The sequence below is a fragment of the Ambystoma mexicanum genome, chromosome 7q (assembly GCF_040938575.1).
Source record: "Ambystoma mexicanum isolate Mex_15411 chromosome 7q, UKY_AmexF1_1, whole genome shotgun sequence".
Classification (NCBI taxonomy): domain Eukaryota; kingdom Metazoa; phylum Chordata; class Amphibia; order Caudata; family Ambystomatidae; genus Ambystoma; species Ambystoma mexicanum.
The window spans coordinates 490,949,150-490,970,606 of record NC_090941.1 but is presented as its reverse complement, the minus strand read 5'-3'; the positions used below and the strand labels follow the sequence as shown (position 1 = coordinate 490,970,606).

Below are 21,457 nucleotides of genomic sequence, written 5' to 3'. Positions count from 1 at the left end.
TTTAACTGCTATTCTATCACCTATCCTATCCCTCTGACGAAGTCTGCAAGGAAAAAGTTCAAGAAGGATCTCCAATCCAGGCCTACCCATCGCTGACTAATATGTCAACGCTTCTTTCAGGTAGACTCTCACCGAAATCCTCTGTCGTTTCTTCGCTCGACCTATGGATTCTTCTTACAGTCTCTGTGCTGTCTCCTTTCTCTTCCTTTCCCATTAATGATGGCAACTGTTAGAAGGTACGCTTGGCATCATACCTGTCCTCTAGGGTCATCATTAATAGCTACCTAAATGGCACGGTCATGGACAAGGGCTTTCAGCCCAACCTATTCCTCCTTGATAGGCGCCTTCTGTCTTTCATCAACTTCCTCCCCTCTCCTGTCTCTCCTCCTTCTGCCACCTCCGATGCGTGTACCACACTCTTGTACCCCTCCACAGAAACCTTAAAAAATGGCAGCCTGCTCTACTTAGCTACCCCCAACTCTTGCTCTGCGATAAACACTCCTCCAACATCTGCAACCTCCTTGAAGACCGCACTCCCTCTCACCGAGACATGGTTCACTACCAGCTCTGTCACAAGTTTTGACACTCTCCTCCCTGAGGGCTACAAGATCCTCTCTAAGCCCAGGCCTAACTGGTCAGAGGCAGAGTGGCCCTGATCTTCCCTGAGTGGGCCCCTGCTGCTATCATACCCACTCAGGCCTACTCCTTTTTTCAAATGCCTTGTCTGCAGCCTTGGAGTCTCTCCAGGACTCTCTCTGACTCTGGCCACCATCTACAGGACCCCTGGAAACCTGGAAGTAGCAGTCTCCCACTTCCTCTCTGAGTAGGTTGACCTCACCTCTTCTCTCCTTGCCTCCTCCTTCAAGCTTCTCCCCCTCAGAGACTTCAATATTCACCTCGACTCCTCTGATGTGGCATCTGGATTCTTCCACAACCTCTGTGACTCTCTTTCCTGCTCCATTTTTCCCTTCGGCCCCACGCACTCTGCTGGACACACCTTGGATGCCCACATCCCCTCAGACATCCCCAGACAGTTTGATCTATGATGTGTTGGAGCCTGCAGAGGTTCAGGGTAGTGTTGCAGCCTGGTACAAAGCCAGTTTGGTCCGTATGCATTAGGGAAGAAATGTACAAGCAGAGGTGCACCGCCAGTATCTTAAGTATTTTGATGTCATAGTTTAACATAGCTAGGGGACGGTATCAATCGCATTTGTCAATAGGTTTCCCTGGTTTGGGAATGGGTAACACCAAGGTTTCCCGCATGCTGGCTAGTAATATGGCTTTACTGTATGCTTCTTCATAGACTTTTAATAGTATCAGGGCTATGGTAGGGCAGTATGTTTCATAAAACTCTGGGGGGAAGACCATCCAAGCCAGGCGTTTTACAGCAATGGCTTCCCTTATTTCATCTACAGTAATGAGTCGGTTTAGTGTGTTTCCCTGATCAGGGGCAGGTTTTGGAAGCCGAATCAACGAGAGAGCTTCTGTTCTGTCTTCCCGGGGGACTGGGTAATCGTAGGCGTATACTTGTGTATAGTATGTGGTAAAAATGTCATTGATTGCTAGTTGGGACCTCCATGGTGTCCCGCATTCGTCTAGGAGCAGTGTTGTCTGGGGTCTAGGGTGCTCCCATTTGCAGAGCCATGCTAATAGTCTCACAGGTTTGTCTCCTTCCACATGGGACCGGCCACCCATGTAGCATAGTCGTACCTAGCTAGTCTACCCTGTCCTTCGTGGCACCTTGAGCGCATTTCAAATAACTTCTCTTCTGTCGCTCGACAGTGTGGACCTTGGGTTTCTAGTGTTTTGATTTCCTCCTCAGCAGTTTCCAATCCCTCCTGTAAATTCTGGCGGATGCCGCCAGCCTTCGTTATAGCCTCCCCACTTATTACCACTTTCATTGTTTCCCAGATGGTGTCCCAGCTATCAACACTCCCGATGTTACAGTCAGAAAAATTGGTCAGGGATTTTAACAGTTAATTCCTAAAGGGCTCATTGGTCAGTGCACTTGATGGCAGACGGCATGTCGGGACAGGGGGTTTAGGGGTGGCAAGATTCTACGCCACTACAAGGGGAAAGTGGTCCGACACTGACGCCCAGGTATTCTGCGTTATGGAATTCGAGTAAGTGTCCCGACCATGTGAGGAGGTAGTCGATCCTAGTGTGTACTGTGGCGGGAGAATAGTAGGAGCATCCTCTCGTTTCTGAGTGTAGCTCCCTCAAGACATCGACCAAGTCGAGGTCTCCTAAAGCAGTGTTTAGGGCAGCGGTTGCTGGGGGTGGCAAATTCGTGGGGGTCAGAGGAACGGTTCAGTGTTACATTTCTCACATAGTTGAAGTCGCTCCCCATAGGATGAAGCCCTCCCGCCATAGTGCAATGAGAGAACGAAGCTTGCGCACATGAGGCGGGATTATGTGGTTCGGGAAATACGAATTTACAATGCAGATATCTCTGTATGATTAATGTAGCCCCGTATGATCAGGTATCTTCCCTCCCCATCCCTTTCTACTTCCAGTAACTGGAAGGGCAGTGAACCGCTAATCCGGGTCAGCACGCCCCTAGCATATTTAGAGTATTTGGCCCCATAGCCAGTCCCGCCCCATCGGTTTAGAAGCGCTACTTGATCTTCATTCATTGAGTGGGTCTCTTGAAGTAATGCAATGGAAATCTTCTTGCGTTGTAGATATGACTTCACCCAGCTTCTGCAAAGGAAGGAATTCAGACCACGCACATTCCAGGTCAATATTTTAACTGTGGCCATGGCATTGTTCCATTATGTATAACGTCAATTGGGTCATGGGGTGCTCCAATCAATAAGAGTATTTACCACGCCCAGCCCCAGCAACGTGTGGAATGGAAGTAATTGGCCTGCAATCAGCAATGTCCCAAAGATCAGATAATAGCCCCATCGTCATGCATTTTACGTATGGTTCTTCGAGTTAGAGCTCAGTTCTTCCGTTTCCTGCCAGTCTGCCGCCAATAGGGCGCCCTCTTTACCAACAAAGGGTTTCCGCACACAGAGTCTCAACTGACGGGCCCAATCCAACCAGTGTATCCGGACACTGATCCCTCCATTGATTTGCAGGCGAATCAAACATTACCTTTTCTTTTATCCTTATGATTTCGAATTGGGGCGGGCACTCCTGCAAGGAATGTTTGCGAATGAAAGACAGGGATTGCATACGGTTCTTACATGTAATGACAGGAGGCTGAGTTTGTGTCTTATGACTGCCATGGGAATTGCATGGGGAAGCCTTAGAATCTTTTTCCAGAATTTACTTTCTAGTCCTTCTCAGCTTTTCCAGTCAATTCCCAATCCTGCCTCCGTCGCATAGACTAATGATGGCACCACCTTTGATTATAAAAACTGATAACCGAAGTAATGAAAATTTCCCATATTTTTTCCCCCCCGATTAGCATGACTTGGGTTGATAGCTGGTTTACTTTTAAATTCAAATTTGTTCTCCAAAGTTTCTCATGCCCACTTGAACTAATCAGGATTCCTAGGTACTTGATTGAGCCGTTTAATTTTATTTTTGTTCAGGGCCCAGCATTGGTTCTTTTTCCTTTGGTTGAACATTACCAACATTTCTGTCTTTCTTATATTGATCTTCAGTCCATTCTGTTTGACGTAGATCTGCAGGGCATCATGTTTTTCCTGGGGCCCAATTAGTGTCTTATCTAGAAGAGCCAGGTCATTAGCATACAGCAACCATCTCTAGGAAGACCCGTTGTTCTTCGGCGGGCAGGATTGAGAGGGGTCCAGCACATCCTTTTTGTCTGTGATGTAAATGTTGTCAAGGATTGGTGCCAAGGGGCAACCCTGCTTTAAACATGAATATGTTTTTATTTCTCTAGTCAGGTTTCCCGCCTGGTCTAGTCTTATTTGCAAAGAGGTCCCGGTGTGTAGGTCCTTGATGACTGCATTATATCCTTTGGGCATCCCATCATTGACATTTTGTCCCATAACTTGTCTCTGTCAATATTGTCGAAGGCGCAACAGCTTTTACTCAGCTTTTCTTTAGCACCACCAACAACATAAATTGACTCTGCCAGGAAAACTCTGCAGCACTTCAACTGCTACCTGGTTTACTCCCATGCCAGGCCTACTTCTCCAAATGTTTGTCATCCAGATCTACTACCCTACTTGAGCTACATTTCACATCAACAGTGCTTTTGTGGTTTAGATCAAATGACAAGAGGTTCATAACATTTCACAGTATTGAGCACATGAAATATGATATGATGTGGCATTTATAATACGCCTGTACACAAGTGTTTCTAGGTGTCTCAATACAAAGGACGGAAGACATAGGGAGGACAAGACAAACGATCCTACTAGGCCATGTGTCATTCGGATCATGCAAATGTGACATTAGGAGGGCAAGGGGGGGAAGTGCAGGGAAGAGGAAGTGCGAGCAGGGCAACAAGGCTCTGAGTAAGTGCAACCAGGGTAGCGTGGCTCTCGGTAAGTGCAAGGAGGCAGATGGACCGTAGGGGTTACAGTTGCGACCCCTCATTTCACAGTAGGCCAGGAGGCAGTGCGAAGGAAGACTGGTCATGGAGGAGGAGCCTGGTACCGGGTGAGACTCTGAGGGAACAAAGCAAACCAGCCTGAGCACTAGACAGGTAAGTTAGCCAGAGAGCGAGAGAGAGAAGGCAGAGCAGAAAAGGAGGGTTTTGAGTTGCTTCCGGGAACTCTAGGTGGTCCAGCTAAAGTCTGAGGGGCAGGGAGGCTGTTCCAGAGGGAGGCACCTCCAGAAGAGAGAGATATACCCCCCCCGCTCTCTGCCTGGAAAAGTGTCTGACCCTCAGAGAGAGAGCGAAAGACTCTAGAGGAAGGTATTTCAGAAGAGAGAGTTGGATGTAGTGCCCTAGGCCCCAAAAAGCCTCGTGGACTATGCAGAAGGTCTTGCACTTGATCCTTGTGGCCAGTGGAGAGATTTCAGGGCTGGGGAGATACAGTCCCTGGGCTTGATGCCAAGGATAAGTCTTGCAGTCCTGTTCTGGATTAGTTGCAGTGGGTGAACAGTAGAGGTAGGCAGATTGAGAAAGGCTGTTGCAGTAGTCCAGTCTGGAGAGAGCCAGGGCTCTGGAGACAGTGCGCTTCTGGGGGAAAGTGAGAAAAAGTAGAATATCTCTGAGGAGGTGCAGCTGGAAGTGGGCCTTTTTGGCAAGGACCCTGATATGAGGAGAGAAGGAGAGAGTGGAGTCGAAGATAATGCCAAGGTTTTTGCCTCACAGGAAGGCAAGGGTAGAGGGCAGAAGGACGGTGGACAAAGTGAGAAAGCAAAAACGGGATCAAGGGTCCCAATGAGAAGGATCTCCATCTTACTAGCATTAAGGCAAAGATCGTTGGCGGAGCACCAATCCTGAATCGCGGATAGACAGTCCGAAATGAGCGAGGGAGGAGAAGAGGATGAGGGAAGCCTGAAAGAGAGCTGAACGTCATCCGCATAACACTGAAAGTTAGAAAAGAAGGTGGAGATGAGTGGGCCAAAGGGGGCAGATGGACATTGAGCAAGGGTGAGAGGATATAGTTTCAGCAATTGCAACAACTCTTCAGAGGAAACAAGATTTCCATTGGTGCTCTTTGTTATTCTTTTACAAATGATGCTCCTTTCCCACTGGATATCCCTTCCCCAGAAGGGCAGCTTTTTTGTTACTCATATTTCCCCAACACACCAGTGACCAATGACTGGCAAGGTCAGGGTTTCTTTCTGCTTCTCCCTTGGCTTTGGCAATGTGAGTTTCTACCAGCTTTCACCAAATGTCAGACAAAATATGGGCAATATGTCTCCAGCCTGTAGACCTTCCATTAGCCCCCATCTGCTGTTGGCAATCTGGACTAAATTGCGATTGCATACATTTTAAACACTTTTGGCTTTGGTAATGCTTGTAGGTTTTAGCTTTTAATATCGCCCTCTTGGTTTGCTGGGTTTTCCACAGACTTCCATCTTTAACATTACAGTCATTGGTTACAAACAGTTGCTTTTCACTAATTAGATGTTCAAAATATCCTTGGGAATCACTTTCCCTTCTACGTGAGTGCCGCGTCTGCTGCTGCTCAATAGTTCGGTATTAAAAATTGCACTCTGAGCTTCTGTCACTTTCACGTGAGCGGTACTCACTCGCTGAATGCCTGCCTGAGCGGCGCAATGCCGAATGCAGCGCTCTGGGGTCACTACAAACATGTGAACTCACTGGATAGAACACACGCCACCATTCCCTTCGCTGCTCGCAGGACTTCTGCTTTGGCGGCTTCCCGTTTATTGGCAGGCTACTATCTTCAGTCCGCCTTTGTCCACGGCACCGGTATTTGGAGCCTCTCTTGCTCTGGAGATCTTCTGATGCACGCCAGCCACCAGAAATCTCCCCGAGGCCCTCGGGTGCATGCCAGCTACCTGAGACGGCCACCTGGGAAGGAAAACTTCCCTAGCCTTCGCTTCCCGCTGCGCAGCCTCTGCAACACGGGTCTCCCACTGGCAAGCTGCTTTCCGTTGCACGACCACTGCCCTTCCGACTCTGGGAGATAGACCCTCTCAGGACCGGGAGCTGCAATCTGCCACGCAGGTATCCCAGCATCCTCTCTCTCCTCCAGCTTCAGTACGGGCGGTCTGCATGTGTCACACTGCTGCTTCTTACTGCTACTGCTTCTCTCCTGCTCTTCCTTGGCATGCACTTGAGGAGTCATTGTAAGCCTATCAATCTCCCTCATGTGTGGGCCATTGGGATTAATGAGACTACTGCTACAACCTTGCACCTCTTCAGTCCTCTTCCTCGTCCCAGTACATAGAAAATTATGGGACTTGAAGTCCCTAATAACAAAGTTAGTTTTCTGGGCTTGATATTCACTTTTAAAACACTTTTGTGCCTCCCAATATTCTTTAAAGGAATTTCATATGATTCAGACACCAAGCTTAAATGACAAAGGATAGGCAATTCTTTTAAGCTGTTATTTTTTTCTAAACTTTCGTTCACTGTACCTTTGGGTGTCAGAGAGGTCCTTAGCTTTCCAAGTTTTAAGATCTTTATAAGGAGTTTTATTCCTCCCAAGGCCTGAGAGATTATAATTGATCTCATTCCTATTTACAGGCAGATATTGTGGAATAGCTAAATTGTTATGGCAACAAGCTATTACATACTTTGGCATTATGAAGTTATCCTCCCCAAATGAGGGCAAATACTGTGCCTCATCCCACAGATTCCTCTCACTCCCCTGGGACTTTTCTACTCCCAGGTGATCCTCCCACAGAACACCACCCCCAAGGTCAGGATCAGAAAGTCTCTGCCTTTCCCTGGCCATCTGGGAGGAGACTTTATGCAGGGATTTAGTGAGGGATCTGTAGGATTCCTCATAGTCCCATGAAAGTTTTAAAGTTTTTTTCCAGTTTAAAAAAGGAAACACGATTGCTTCTATTCACTGCAAGAGAAGCATGTCTGTATGGGACTCCCAAAAGAGAGTAGGTTAGGGGAATGCATCTTATGCCTACTGCGAGGGGTCAGAAATGTGAGGCAGACAACTTTGTATCGGTTTTTCATAAGATGCCATTTTATTCACTTAAATGGCTTTGATAAACACCTCACTATCCCTACCCTAAAGAGGATTTCCCTGCTTTTCAAAATAACTAAAAGGAAACGCTGCAATAAAAGGAATCTGTCCCTCACACTTGTTTGTACAACAACTTAACAAGGTAATGGATGGCAATGCAAATCAACATTAACAGTTATGTTCAATATACATTTACTGTTTCTCCTTGTGACCTGGGTAAAATCCCCTTCCCCAGATTTGACAGGATGTTTATTCCACAGTTCAAAATTGGTCTTTTCCCATTTTGTAACTAAGTTCAAATAATAGAGTTTCTCTAGTTCAAAGACAGTCTCTTACTTAGATTTGAATCAACAGTTGCAAATGTTCAACCAGTCTTTGTCTTTCAACTGTTGATAGACAGTTCAACACAATTTACTTTATTAATATAGCGGGGCCACTGACCCAGAGGCATACGGGTGCTAGGCGACAAAGACAAAAAAAAACACAATGAATTTCAAATAATAAAGATATGTCCACAGTTCATATGTATCAACAAAAGATATTTTATCAGGATGACTCCACAACGAGCGACAACATATTTTAGTGGTTCCACCACTTCTTTACAGATTTCAACCAAAGTATATGTAAAGACTGGAGGGGGTATCTGTACTCCTGCTCCCTATATGGCAGAGTAGAAGCACAGAGCACCCCAGCCAAGGTTCTCTATACGGTATCTGTGGACGATCAACCAAGGCTTAAGCTCTCAGGAGGTGATGCAGGCTGGTTCTTAAGTACAGTGTAGTCCCCAAGCACCCACACAGGAATGTCCACACACTAAGTTAGTGAAAACACAGTTCTTTATATAAATAGGCTCAAGTTATGTACACAATCATAAAAACACACGTTGTGCTCAAGATCATCTAAAATGGTAAATATATACAGTTTCTATGTGGTACCACAACTATTCTTTGATACCATTAAAATGCATTAACTGTACTCAGTTCAAATGTCATACAAATCAGTAAATAATGTGAACGAACAATAGATTTAGGAGGAAAAGCAGTTGGTTAAACAATAGGCAGAACACTGGCCCTGTTACCTAGACACAGTTCTGTGTGAGGAATCCCCAACCTGGGCAACCTGTAAATAAAGATATAATACAAGCCCAGTCCATATATTGTTTATACGAGTCTTATTTCCTTCCTAAATAGTTCTACCACCTCAATGTACCTGGAATAGCAGAGTTCGACGTCGGGTTGGCGACGGATCCTTCTTGAGTGGCTCCCTTTAAGGAAGGAGCCACGGATCGTTGAGATCCCTCGAAGAAATGGTGAACAACATCGTCGAGGCAACAGCTTCTGTCCTGCCGGTGCTCGTCGAAGATCGGTCGTGGACGTCCTGCGAAGATGAGGCGTGCGGTGCACCTCAATGACGGTAGTTTGTTGCCGCAAAGAGTCTGTGAAGAACTTTGGCCCAGCAAAGGCGTTGAGTCGTCATAGTCTTTGTGGTCTTCGGGTGGCAGGAAACCCACCGGCGGATGTTCCTCGGTGCACTGATGGTCTTGACTTTCTTGGGCCGGACAAAGCGGTCGGCGGTGCTGGCGGGAGAGCCCTTGAATTCAAAGTGTCTTAATCAATGGAGCGTTGCGGCTTCGGTTGTCGGCAGACAGCTTCAAGCGGGCCCTGCTTCTGGGCAACAAGGCTTTGACTGGGCAACAAGGCTTCGATGGGCCTCCAGCGGTTACGGTGGCCCTCCGAACCCTGGTCAACGATGGCAGTTGGAATGTCTGGATGCTTTACTTTGGAGTCCTCAGCGATCCCAGTCTCTGGTCGACAGTCTTTCGAAGGCTGACTTCCAGGGTGCTTCGGCGAAGGTTTAGCGGTCTGCACGATGTTCCCTTGTAGCTCGGGGAGAGGTCTCCTAGCCAGGTCCTCTCTCGGATTAATCTCTGGCAAGGCAGCTTTCAGATTGCAGTGAAGGCAACAGCAGCCAACCTTCTTCGGGCTCGGCTTTCGAGATCAAGCATCAGTTTCGACTTCAGCTTCTAAACGATTTACATCAGTGAGCGGTCCCCAGATATACTGTTTGGTCTCTCATTCACTCTGCTGGGTCACACTCAGGCAACCAATCATTCAGAAGGGCATTCATGCAGGCAGGCAACCAATCAGGCTCACAGTGCATTCAGGCCATTCTCCTCCCTCCAGGCACTCACAACAAGGAATGTGTATTGGGACAAGTACCCAGCCATTCAGCACTCCACACTGCATTCATACCAGTTTCGGGCAGGGCTGTCTCATTCATTGTGTTTCATACCAGAAACCAGACACCCATAACATGAAGTGCATATTGGTCACACACTCCATTTACCCAGGCCCCACCACAAGGGTGTCCCCACAACATACAGTCACTGGGAAGGCTCCAGCCAGTCTGGCCTGGACTTCCCCACAATACCATATTTGGAACTTCCACCCAACAGCCAGTAAGGGGGAAGTGACAGAGTCAGGGTGTTCAAGAACTTTTGGAAAACAAGATAACAAGCAATAAAAAGCAAGAGGCTACAGGGGCCATCTTGTCTCCAATCAGGAATCAACTGATTCCAATGGCAGGGCCTGGGTATCCCAGAACGGAGGATACTCGGAGCACATGTCAAATTCAACATGGAGCTGCCACCAGCCCATACCCTGCTCTGTGGGCCACACACAGGTGCCCAAAAACATACACTAGGAGTACAGGGTTGTAACCCCACCCATGGGTGCCATAAGGGTATCCCAAGGGTCTGTACACTAATCCAAAAAGAGGAAGAGGTGCACTTCCAGGAGTCACACATGGACTCCTTGGCAGAAAACAATACAGAACACACATGAAAAAGGACTACAGGACAAGGACAGGGAGGCCCTGTCCCTCCAATGCATTTCCAGCAGCACAGTATAATACTTCAATGGCTTCCACCTGGTCTACCACTACAAAGTCCCTGCCCTGGTATACTCGCCTGTCAAGACTAATGACAACTTCTACTACTACTACTACTACAAGTACTTCTGTGATGTGATTTACTTCAACCAAAGTCTTAACTTTCCACAACATCAGCTTTGATTATTTCTCCTGCTGGTTATTCCACACTTGCTATTGCCACATGCAATGCAGGTTATGCTCCTCTCTTCCTGAAAACTTCCTATAAAGGAAGGCAGCTCTCCTGCCACTTCCGTTTTCCTACTTTTACTTTAACCAATGCCTGAAAATGGCTTTTATTTCAACTCTTCTTTGACTTGGACAATGCTTGTTTAGGCCATTTGCGACATTTGTTTCTCTCTTATTTTGGCAATATGACTCACAAACAACTTTGTTCTTATTTGCTCTCTTTTGGCTTTGGCAATGTTGGTTCTTATACCCTTGACTCGATATTGCCCTTCTTCGATTGGGTCGATGACCGCTACAAGTATAATGATACCCTTCTAGCCCAAAGTTCTTATTCTGCCACTTTAGCTTGGTATCAGACCGATATTCAAAAGCCTTGTTACTCTGGCACTTTAAGTTCTTTATATCAATTCGGTATTCAAAAGTTTTGTTAAAATGCTGCTTTAAGTTCTTTTTTATCAGTTCATTGTTCAGAAGCTTTATAGCGGGCCAGTGGCAATCACATAGCGGTCTGGGGTCACACACTTGTAGTGAACTCACTCTTGTTCTCATGTGCGCTCGCTCTGCTGCCTATGGCTTCTCTGCTGCCCGCCGCTCTGCAGCCTGCCTTCGTCTGCTTCCAGTGGCCCACATCGGTCGGATTTGGAGCGCTCCTCTCTCCAGGGACACTCGGGTGCTTGCCTGCCATTGCTGTCCACTTTACACTGTCTTAAGCTTTTGTATTTTACGCTTTCCGCTTCATGACCTCTGCATCTACGTTTTTCAAGGGGGAAAGCTTTCACCAATAAAGCCTCCCGATGCGCAACCTCTGCATATAGGGTCATTGAAGGGAGAGACCCTCTCAGAAATGGCTTTCCATCTGCTAATCATGGCAGCTCCGGCATCTCCCGTGGTTTCCTTCAACTTTGACTGCAACGTGGAGTTACACCATTCACTCCACCTCCCACTACTCCTCTCTATGGCCTGCCCTTCAGGGGGTCTTTTACACCTTCCAGTCTCCCTCAGGTGTGGGTCATTAGGGCAATTAGACTGCCACTTGCAATCTTAAGCCTCTGCATCCCTCTTCTTTGTCACAGTATTTTGGGCATTGTGGAACTTGAAGTCCTCAATATTCAAATCCCCTTTTCCTTTCACAGTCTCAACTTCACAGTCAGCTATTATGATGGTATGGTCTTTGGGGAAGTTATTGAAGGGGTTTTCCTACCCCTCCTGACCTGCTCCCCCCAGGCCCTCCCCCGTGTGATCCTCCCGCCGAACACCACCCCCAGGATCAGGAAGCATCCGTGGCCACAAGGAGGGTCCCAGGCCAGGTTTTCTGGGGGAATCATCTTGGATTCATCACACTACCTGCTGTGACAAAATAACAGTGCCAACATCACATCTTGCCCACTGTCCTCTGAGAATAAGGCTGACAGGATCCTGACACTCAGCCCCAACTGACCAGTTAAGCACCCTGAATGTTTTCCAATGCAAGAAGAATGAATCCCCAAGAGGGGTAAACTCTTGCAGAATAACCCAGCAGGATTCTTCCCAAAGGTCCTACTACAGTAAGTCAGACCCAGGATGTAAGGCGGGCCAGCATTGAACTATTCTGAACAATCGGCGAGAGCAACTAGTTAGGAACTACCAGGTCCCAAAGAAATAGGGTATTCGGGTAGGCATTTCCCAAGATGAATCAGGTTTAGAAATCCAAAACCCAGAGCAGATTCTGGAATGTCTTCCAGGGATTCAGAAAAAGATATGCTATGGGGAAACACTAGCACATCTAGTGAGACCCCTTAGTCAACAGGTATGGATCCTCAAAGGGAAAACATTAACTTATTCCTTCCCACCCCCAGCATCAGTGCTTGTGAAGGGGAACAGCCCCATGATCCCTCGAAGAGCATTGTGCACCAGTAAGGGGGAGATGAGACCCCCTGAACTCCAGAAGAGGCGAGTACTCTACTGAGGGAGAGACTAAACCTCTGGGAACCCAGATGAAGGACATGCTCCGGTAAGGTTGAAAATAGCCTGAATCCCTGAAGAGGGGTGTGCTTTTGCAAGGAGGATGTGAGCCACAGGAACCCAGAAGAGGGGTGTGCTCCAGTAAGGAGGAAAAGAGCTCCTTGAACCCCAGAAGAGGGGTGTTTTACAGTGAGGGACAGAAGTGACATCTGAACCCCAGAAGAGGTGTGTGTGTTCCAGGGAATTCGGAGGAGAGCCCATTGAGGCCAGAATAAAGACCCCTGACCCAAGAGAAACGGGGGTGAAAAGTAGCAAGCAGGAGGAGGGGATGTGTAATAGAAGAGAGCCCCTTGAAACCTAGAAGAGAGGTTTGCACGAGTGAGGGGGCAGGGGTGCTCTTAGCCCAGAAGAGGGGTGTTCTACAGTGAAGAGAAAGAGGGGAGAATGGGAGAGAGAGAGAAAGAAAGAGAGAAAGAGAAAGAAAGAGAGGAGGAGAGAGACACAGAGAGAGAGAGAGAGACCTCAATACAAGGGAGAGGGGATGTAACAGAAGTGGGAGAAGTCCCTTGACCCTGGAAGTGGGGACCAAGTAAAAGAGAAGGAGAGCACCAGTGAAGGGGAGGAATTTTCGGACACCTGGCAATGGGAAGAAGCCCTAAATACTGAGAGGGGTTGTGGTTCCCAGAAGAAGGGATACGGACTGAGATATTAACTGTATGCCTTTCTTGTTGCTAGCCTCCACACATAATCCTGTTTCAAGGACTAGGTTTGCCAAGAACCTTTATGTTACAGTCACCCTGAAACAATAACCATGCAATAATCTTATGGCTTGCTTTTCCTTAATAATACCCTTTATCTTTATACTGCGGTCAGTAGTTGTGTCTTCCCTTGGCCATGGAACACATCTCATACTATATACAATGTTAAGCAGCAAATGTTCAATGTGACCCTTAGTTTTGTTACAACAATATCCTTTTCTGTCCTCATGAAGAGGATGGAAAACTATATAAAACATTTTTTGGGAGTTTTAGGCGAATTTCAAGAACTATTATACGCAAAGAAATACAAAGTAGAGTTTACTGAGGAGGCTGGCCACATCCTCTGCCAAATCCACCAGCAAACGGGAACTCTGTTGCAGCTCCTGCACCAGCTTCTGCCTTTTTTTTGTCAGCGCCAGGGGGAGCAGCACAATGTCTGTATGTGTCTCCAACAGTCTCGCAACAATTGGGCCTAGCTGGGCGCCATCATTGGTCAAATAGCAGTAAAAATGCCTACAAGCAAACTTCTTCACGTAACCACAGGATTTCAGAGATTGTATAGCTTTCACGATGTGTAGGTTGGGGACGTTCTTGTCTGTGAGCTTGGGAAGCTTGGGCATGTGCATCTCTTTCTTAGCCACCATGTCTCCCTCCTTAACAGGAGTTCATACATGGAGATTCAGTTTTTCTTGGGCATCAACATCTCTGCAGCTGCTTGGTGGGCTGAAGCACAAAAGGAAGCACTATATAAAGAAAGCACTCTTTAAAAAAAAAGTTTAAATAGTGCATGCTGACTTACTGAAATACTGTCTGCAATACAAGTAAATCTGCATCTATTACCACCGTACAGAGGTAATTTCTGTAATCCGGTGTAGCCCCTCAGATTATCACCTGCACCAACTGTAATTTCCACTGGCGGAAATCATTCCCAAAAACATGATAAAGCTTAAGTAGGCAGTTACTCAATCAGACCCGGAAAAAAGCATGTACAGTGCATGAATGCTGCTTTAAGGGGAACCAACCACTTTCTTACATTCAAAAATAATTTAAGCAAACCAGAAATAGCTTTTGTCGTGGTATGAAACTGCATAACATAAGGGTTATATGGAACATGGTTTTACTAAAGTTAAACTGCCCGGTGCTGTTCTTGCAGCTGCCGGTTCCATTGAGGTGACAGCTGCTCTTAGCAAGCCCCTGCTCGTGTTTGCAATTTCTTTCCTGGAGACACAAACTTCTTATGTGTGCCACATCGCGGCCTTTCCTCCTGCTAACCCTTGCCCGTCTCCCAGCCCACCCTGCCGCCTGTTTGGACCTTTGTCAACCTTCAGCCTAGTCCCTAGAGCAACCCACTGCCCGTGGCTGCCCCCTGCGGTTAAGGGCCAAGAAGCAAAGAACAGCTCCCGCAGTTGCAGCTCCAGAGGGTGTTCGCTGGTGTTCACTGTCGGAGCGCACAGCACAGCCGTCAACCAGCAGTAAATGACAAGGTAAGAAAGGTGCAGGCAGGGGGAACAACCATTACTGCTCCCTATTTAACTGTCCTATCTCTCTTATTACTTCTATTCACTAATTCTGCAGTTTGCTGCACTTGGCAGTTGCACGATATCCCTCTATGGCATTGGTGAATTGCCATAATTAGCCTGGGGGCTCCTCCCGCGGCCCTTTAGGAAAGTCGAATCTGTGTGTGCTTGCATTTGCTGCTGTTTTTAAAAATGAGGCTTTTTCCACTTTTCTAGGGAAGTCGAATCTGCGTGTTCTTGCATTTGCAACTGTGTTTAAAAAATAGGCTTTTCCCATCTTTCACTCTATCTAGGGTCTTCCCTCTTTCCTGATAACTGGCTTCTAGGTATCATGCTTCTGCTATATGATAACCTAGGCCTTTTTCCCTTTGTGGACACTTGACTCTAGTTGTGTTAGAGCTTTTGTTGGTGGTTGGTGTCGTGCTCTGTAGTTCCTCCCTCTCTCCCTCTCCTTTAACTGCTATTCTATCACCTATCCTATCCCTCTGATGAAGTCTGCAAGGAAAAAGTTCAAGAAGGATCTCCAATCCAGGCCTACCCATCGCTGACTAATATGTCAACGCTTCTTTCAGGTAGACTCTCACTGAAATCCTCTGTCGTTTCTTCGCTCGACCTATGGATTCTTCTTACAGTCTCTGTGCTGTCTCCTTTCTCTTCCTTTCCCATTAATGATGGCAACTGTTAGAAGGTACTCTTGGCATCATACCTGTCCTCTAGGGTCATCATTAATATCTACCTAAATGGCACGGTCATGGACCAGGGCTTTCAGCCCAACCTATTCCTCCTTGATAGGCGCCTTCTGTCTTTCATCAACTTTCTCCCCTCTCCTGTCTCTCCTCCTTCTGCCACCTCCGATGCGTGTACTACACTCTTGTACCCCTCCACAGAAACCTTAAAAAATGGCAGCCTGCTCTACTTAGCTACCCCCAACTCTCGCTCTGCGATAAACACTCCTCCAACATCTGCAACCTCCTTGAAGACCGCACTCCCTCTCACCGAGACATGGTTCACTACCAGCTCTGTCACAAGTTTTGACACTCTCCTCCCTGAGGGCTACAAGATCCTCTCTAAGCCCAGGCCTAACTGGTCAGAGGCAGAGTGGCCCTGATCTTCCCTGAGTGGGCCCCTGCTGCTATCATACCCACTCAGGCCTACTCCTTTTTTCAAATGCCTTGTCTGCAGCCTTGGAGTCTCTCCAGGACTCTCTCTGACTCTGGCCACCATCTACAGGACCCCTGGAAACCTGGAAGTAGCAGTCTCCCACTTCCTCTCTGAGTAGGTTGACCTCACCTCTTCTCTCCTTGCCTCCTCCTTCAAGCTTCTCCCCCTCAGAGACTTCAATATTCACCTCGACTCCTCTGATGTGGCCTCTGGATTCTTCCACAACCTCTGTGACTCTTTTTCCTGCTCCATTTTTCCCTTCGGCCCCACGCACTCTGCTGGACACACCTTGGATGCCCACATCCCCTCAGACATCCCCCATTTCCAACCCTCTCATTATTCTTCTCTCCTGGTCTGATCATGCTCTCCTTTCCTCTCACCTGGATATCCTGGGTACCCCGGCTAAGCCCCCGCCCGCACTGCCAGCCTCCTTCTCCGTCATGCGACCAATAAAGCGAGTGCAATTTGCTGCTTTTGGCGCCACCTTCACTGCCCCCTCTGCTCCTACCACTAATTCTCACTATGACACAGCCCTTACTAACCTTCAACTCTCCATCTCCAACACTCTGGACATCCTTGCCCCGGTCAAGAGGATCCACATGAAACCTGCCTCCAGGTACAATTCCTGGTATGACTCCAACCTGGTGCTCTGAAACGCAAGGGCAGAGCGGAAGAGGCAGACCTCGAGCACATCCTCTGACAAACTGGCCTGCTGCTTGCTCCAAAGGCAATACAGACTCTCCATCTGCTTGAAGAAGAGGGCCAATATCAAAGCCTGCATCTCTGCGGCTCCTAAAAACATGTCTGAACTTTTCAAAATCTGCAAGGAACTCGCCAACCCCACTGCAGTTTCCACTTCTCCTCTGCCTTCGGTGGCACTCTACACTTCTCTGGCCTCTCACATCATTTCTAAAACTCAGGACATCTTGTCCTCACTCTCCTTTACTCCTCACCGTTCTCCTTCACCGCTCTCAGGCCTCCCTTGGCCGACCGCTCTCCTCCTCTTTTTCTCCCATAACACCGATGAGTTTTCTCGGCAAGTCCGCTCTATGAAGGTCTCATCCATACAGGTGCTCCACTGCTCCTAAAGAACTATCAAGGACAACATTGTCTCCTTTGCTCCAGCCCGGGCCGATTTCTGCAATCACTCCTTTGCCACTGGATCCTTCCCCTCACTCCTCAAGCACTCCCTTGTGCACCCTCTCCCCAAAAAGCCTTCTGCTGACCCTTACTGTCCGGCAATCTACCACCCTATCTCCATTACCCTCTTCCACAGCAAACTTTTGGAGAAGCAGGGCATCTCCCAACTCACCCACCACACAATAGGTTGGTTGTCGCCACAACCATCAGTCTGGCTTCAGAGCTGCCAGAGGAACAGAAACTGCTCTCCTGAACACCTGTGAAGACCTACTGTCTAATCTCGAGCCCGGCTCTCCTCCCATTCTCATCCTTCTGGACCTTCCCTCTGCCTTTGATACGGTCAATCATGGCAACCTAATAAATCGGCTCTTTGATACCCGTGGCATCACTGAGCTGGCTCTAGACTGGTTGACCCCCTTCCTCTCGGACCGACCTTCCCAGGTTCAACTGGGCCCTTTTCTCTCCACCATCTCACTCTCCACCTGCAGAGTCCCTCAGGGCCCTATCCTCTCGCCTTGGCTCTTCAACATCTCCATGGCTCCTCTAGTCCACTTGATCTCCACCTTCTTTCCTAACTTCCAGTGTTATGCGGATGACCCGCAGCTCTCCTTTAAGCATCCCTCCTCCTCTTCCTCTCTCATTTCCGACTGCCTGTCTGCTATTCAGGCATGGTGCTCTGCTAACAATCTCAGCCTTAATGCCAGTAAGACAGAGATCCTTCTCATTGGGACCTCTGCTCCCAATTTCCCTCCCACACTCTAGCGGCCCTCCATTGTCCCCATCCCCCTCACCCTCCTTGGAGTCATCTTCGACTCCTATCTCTCCTTCTCTCCTCAGATCACAGACCTTGCCACGAAGACCCATTTTCAGCTTCACCTCCTCAGAGGCATTCTCCCTTTCCTCTCCTTGCCCATAAACTCAATTTTTCCAGAGCTCTGGTCCTCTCCATGCTGGACTACTGCAACAGCCTCTTCCTTAATCTGTCTAACTCCTCCCTTCGCCCCCTTCAACTAATCCAGAACAGGACGGCAAGATTTATTCTTGGCCTTAAGCCCAGGGACCGAATCTCTCCAGCCCTAACATCTCTCCACTGGATCCCGGGTTGCTGCGAGGATCAAGTTCAAGACCCTTTGCATCATCCATAAGGCTTTCTGGGCTCTGTGACTCCTCTACATCCAACTCTCTCTACCTAAATATCATCATGCTGGAGCCCTTCGGTCGTTTAGCTCTAACTCTCTACAGATGAGAAGCTTTTCCAAGCAGAGAGTGGGGGGTAGATCTCTCTCCTACACAGGTGCCTCCCTCCTGAATGGCCTCCTTATCCCTCTCAAACTTGAGCTGGATCTCCTCAAGTCCCGGAAGCTTCTCAAGACCTTCAGGGCACCAGCCCCTCCCCATTCCAGTCTACCCTGCACTTGGTCTTTCCGCACCCCCCCTCCACAACCCTCTCACCTGCACCTGACCTTCTGGACACCTCTGTTGCACTTACTTGGCTGGGCCTGCATGTGTGTAGCCCTTCCAGCCCCCTTTACTTGCACTTAGCTTGTGGCCCTTCCTTCCACTGCACTCTCTGCTTTTCCCTGGCTATGCCCACATGGCCTCCCTTGGCACTCGCGTTTTTCTGACAGGCCCTTCAGCCCTGACCGGCACTTCCTCCTTCCCCTCTCCCCTGCACTTCTCTTACTGCACTTGCACGTTCCAAATGTCACAAGACCTAGTAGGAATGTTTTTGTTTGGTCATCCATGTTCCCCACCCTCTTGTCTTGTTGCGCCTCGAAACACATTGGGCCTCATTATGAGTCCGGCGGTAACCGTGCCGAAAAACCGGCAGGCTACCGCCGGACCCGTATTACCATTCCACCTCCATGATTCCCAGAATCAATGGGGCGTTACAACCCCGGTGACCCGGTAATTCCGGAGGTGGAATTCTGTAAGTCCCCATTCCCATGGAGTCCCATAGGACTCCATGGGGATGGGGACCATGGAAACACTGGTTCCGTCTATAACAGAGCCGGTGTTTCCATGTCCGCCTGCAGGCGGGTGGTGTTAAACCTGCCAGGTCAGACCTGGTGGGAGTGACACCTCCCACCTGCAGGACTCTGAATCAGCCGGTCCGGAAAGAACGGTGGCAGCGGTTTTACCGCCACCGTTCTTTCCGGACCGCAAGGGTCGTAATGAGGCCCATTTTGTATAGGCGCATTATAAATACCAAATCAATCAATATAACGCAATCTCAATCTGTACAACATCTCCAAAAATATAAAAAGATCAATTGTAGTAACAGTCAAATTAGGAACGAGAATAGTGCTCTGCAGACTTACAGCTGATATTTACAATAAAATTAGCTATTTCGTATCTTATTTAAAGCATAGTATGACGTGATTTGCAATATGATGGTTTAGGAGAGCGTGGGTTGTTCTTAACTATATCAAGTAGCGTCTTGTGGTCGTAGGAACATTTTATATTCAGAGTGTAAAGGACTTTTTTTTTGTAAATTGAATTTTACTGATTTTTAAGCACAATCAAACATTCAGTGACACAATTCAACACAAGAGACGGACCCTCTATCAACAATTCTGATGCTATAACTTTTCCCCCGAAACCCCCCCACTCCAAATCCCCCCTTACCCACTGAGTGAACAGCTCTCCTTGCATCTGGGTTTTAAAACTGCAAACAAATGGATCAATGTCCGGGTGGTTTCGAGAGCACGAGTCCCAGCATAATGTACTTCGTGTGGTGCGTCTATTGTCTATCGTCTACCCGGGCCAGGCCGGGTCTTGCTTTAAGTGTCATCCCCCCTCTGCCACCTCACCCGAAGGTATTACTAAATTGTTGCCATTCGATTTATATGGTTGTACTCCCTCCATGGACTGCCACTGTGATCTTTTCCATCAAATATAAGTCCCTTGCTGTGCTGGTCCACTCTTTCAATGTAGGGAGAGTCGCCCTCTTCCAATACCTGGCACGACATGTCCAACCCGCCAGAAGGAGAAAATGCACCAGTGATGGGAGGACGTGCAATCGGTCCTCCCGTTTCTCGAGACCAAAAAATACCGGCATGGGGTCAAGCCCGAGCCCCCCGTGCCCCTCCGCCCGCGTCCAGGACCTCTGCCCAATACATATGCACTCTGGAGCAGTCCCATCACATGTGCCAATAGTCTGCTGCATCACCACAGCTGTGCCAGCATTGGGGGTTCACTGTGGGAAACATCGTAGAGAGACGTGCTGGGTCATACTGCCAACAGTGCAGTAGCTTCAGGCCATGAAGCTTATATTGGCAAGATATTGAAGTCTTAAAGGCTCTCCCTACACATCTGTTGCCAGAGGTTTTCATCCAATTCCATACCCAGGTCCCGTTCCCATTTCCGGCGAAGTCCCTGAACTGGACCCTCTCCGCCCCCCTTGATTCTAACAGAGCCCCATAGAGACGCAAGATGAGACCTTTCATTTCCGTATGCTCGTCTAAGATCTACTCCACTGGTGTGAGATCCCTCTGAATCAGATCCTTTCACTTTTCTGCTGTTAAGTGTTAATCTAAGGTACAGGGGCACTGGTAATTTACCTATGTCCAGGGCCTCTTCTAATTCTTGAATACTAATGAATTTCCCTCTCTTCCACAATTGGCCCACCCAAGCGAGTCCTCCCTCAAACCATGCCTGGTACCTCGCAACCTCCGGTATAGCGTCCCTCACCGGGAGAGCCCAAATATGGTTAATCGGGGACGGTCAGGTGGTGATCCCACCCGTTCTTCCTCCCATGCTCAGCACCTCCCAGTAGCCCACAAGGAATGGGTGTTCTCGGATTCTCCTCGGGAGCCTCCCCCTAGGGGCCCAGAGCCATTCCCCCACCATTGCTGGGAGCAGATGTTGCTTTTCCAGTGCCTCAACATTCCTAAAATCATCTGCGGCAAAGATTACAGACTTTTCTTAGTTGACCTTAAAACCCAAAAACCGCCCACAGTCCTCAATTATTGCGAGGGCAGCAGGGACAGAGCTGGTGGGGTCCACTAGGTGCAGCCAACACGTCATCCGCATAAAGTCCCAATTTGAACTCCATACTGCCCACTCTGATGCCCTCCACCTGCACGGCCATCCTTAACCGCTCGGCAAGCACCTCCATCGTTAACACGAATAAAAGGCGAAAGAGGGCAACCCTGCCTCGTCCCCCTGTGCAACTCGAAAAACCTCAACAACCGCCCCTTAACAGTCACCCATGCCGCTGGGGCTACATAGAGCGCCTGTATCCCTCTAAGGATCCGATCCCCAAACT

The 21,457-nt window shown here is 48.4% G+C and overlaps 1 protein-coding gene and 1 pseudogene across 5 annotated transcripts in view; both read right to left on the bottom strand.

Moving 5' to 3' along the window:
- Positions 1 to 21,457, bottom strand: part of RCBTB1 (RCC1 and BTB domain containing protein 1) — a 765,714-nt gene that overhangs the window by 150,171 nt on the left and 594,086 nt on the right. The gene's annotated exons all lie outside the window — the stretch shown is intronic.
- Positions 13,650 to 14,072, bottom strand: LOC138527802 (small ribosomal subunit protein eS10-like; annotated as a pseudogene).